Source organism: Apaloderma vittatum, unplaced genomic scaffold (genome assembly GCF_000703405.1).
Source record: "Apaloderma vittatum isolate BGI_N311 unplaced genomic scaffold, ASM70340v1 scaffold16260, whole genome shotgun sequence".
Classification (NCBI taxonomy): domain Eukaryota; kingdom Metazoa; phylum Chordata; class Aves; order Trogoniformes; family Trogonidae; genus Apaloderma; species Apaloderma vittatum.
This window is the reverse complement of record NW_009696396.1, coordinates 42,777-44,558: the sequence shown is the minus strand read 5'-3', so window position 1 is coordinate 44,558 and position 1,782 is coordinate 42,777. Positions and strand designations below refer to the sequence as shown.

At 53.0% G+C, this 1,782-nt stretch overlaps 1 protein-coding gene across 1 annotated transcript in view; it reads right to left on the bottom strand.

Moving 5' to 3' along the window:
* Window positions 1–1,782, bottom strand: part of LOC104277913 (kinase suppressor of Ras 2-like) — a gene marked incomplete at its 5' end in the record, with an annotated part of 42,421 nt that overhangs the window by 1,073 nt on the left and 39,566 nt on the right.

The following is a 1,782-nucleotide window of genomic DNA, read 5'->3' as shown; positions in this document are numbered from 1 at the left end:
GCGGCTAAAAGGAGGAGGCGGGGGGGAAAATCCCCAGCCCAGCCACTGGGTTGGCATTTCAAACTCAAACGCTGGGAAAGGACAAGCTCGAACATTCACTTTCACTCCACCTTTTCCCTTGTTTCCTCTTGCAAAAATCTCTCCAATCCACAAAAAAAAAAAAAAAAAGCTGCCCAGGCCATGGCATGAACCATCCCTGGTGCCCTCGCCAGGTGACGGCACACGTAAACCCCCCCCGGCCATCTGCCGTAGCACTAAGCCAAGCCCTCCTTTATGTGAGGGCTCCCAAAATCCAAGGGAAGAGCCCAAAAGAAGGGCGGCACGGCCGCCCCCGCGGTCCTCTGCCCCCGCGACCGCCTGGGAGGTTTTGCATCCTCATCCTCTGCTACCCAGAGGCTGGATGAGCCCCAATTCCCGCAGCGCTGGCCCCGATTTCTGAGGCAAATTTCCCAAGGCTGCTTTTTCCCTTCAAGGGACGCCGTCATGGGCACTTAAAGCGGCAAGAAACGGGGTTTTCAACGGCATCTGGGTGGGAAAAACACAGTGGAAGGGGTCTGAGAAATGGGGTCTGAGAAATGAAAGAGATTGGAGCGGGGAGCAGCATTCTGATCTTAGAAAATATGCAGAGTTTGGCTGTAAACCTCCCAAAATTCAAATAACGTGGGATTTCTGTTGGTGCTGCGAGCATGGAGGGGCTGGAGAGAGGCAGGTCCCAGGCGAGATGCTTGGGTGGGAGCAGGGACTTTGAAGGTACCCAAGTGCATCCGATGCAGTTAAAGTCAAGTTTCTATTTGAGAGTTTGGGGCTTAACTTTTCACCTTATCACCACCATCCCTTTTGCCAGCCTCAGCCCCACCTCCACCCCGCACCGCCTTCCCACACGCTTTAATTTAACATTTCTGCCTTCTTTAAAAGATCTTTTCCTCTCGCTGATCCCCAAATCCCCGGAGGGAAGCGGCGACAGCAATAACCCTCCGGATCATCCGTGAGCCTCTCGGGCTCAGCGGAGGGCAGCGGAATCAAGAAAGAGGAAAAACGTGGGAAAGTCTTTTAATCCTTTAAGGAAACTAATGCTTTACGTAAGGGCAGAGCTCACGCTCGTAAAAAAGAAAGGGAAAACTAAGTCTAAGTAACTGACGCTCGCTTAGTTCAATACAATCCCTTAATTACTCCTTTATTTTTGTGCTAAAGTTATACCTCATGGAAGGGAAAAAAAAAAAAAAGCCAGACCCTTTCAGCTGTAATTACTGCGGTTTTGATGGAGAAATTGCCTCCGATAAGAGCCCCTCGCACACTAATCCCCGCAGCCTTTAAGGTGCCCACAAGAAAATTAATCTAGTGGGTAAACCGTCCCCCGCCAGCCCTGCATCCGCCTCGAGAAAGGTTTTATCAGGGCATGATCGGACTCCTACTCTAAGGGAGGTTTGCTTTCGGGTAAATGGCAGGAGCGATGAAGGAGAACCATCAATTCTCTTCTTCTTGGCCTTTTCCCCCCCCCTGGCTCCCTAGCCCCAGCCTCTCTGCAGCCAACTGGTGGGGAGAATCAGGGGGTCTGGGGGGGTCCCAGAGCTGCGTCCCCAACCCCTGGCACCCCCAGCCCTTGGCATCCCCAATCCTCAGCATCCCTTTCCCACTGGGCCCCAGGAGGATAGAGGGAGCTGATAACGCCAGGTTGGCATCCCCAGGATGCTCCGGGCTACTCCAGAATCGAAATAAGAGGCTTTGGGGATTCTGACAAAATTTCTCGAAGCGGGAAGGCGCTCCCAGCCAAGCGGTGGGGAT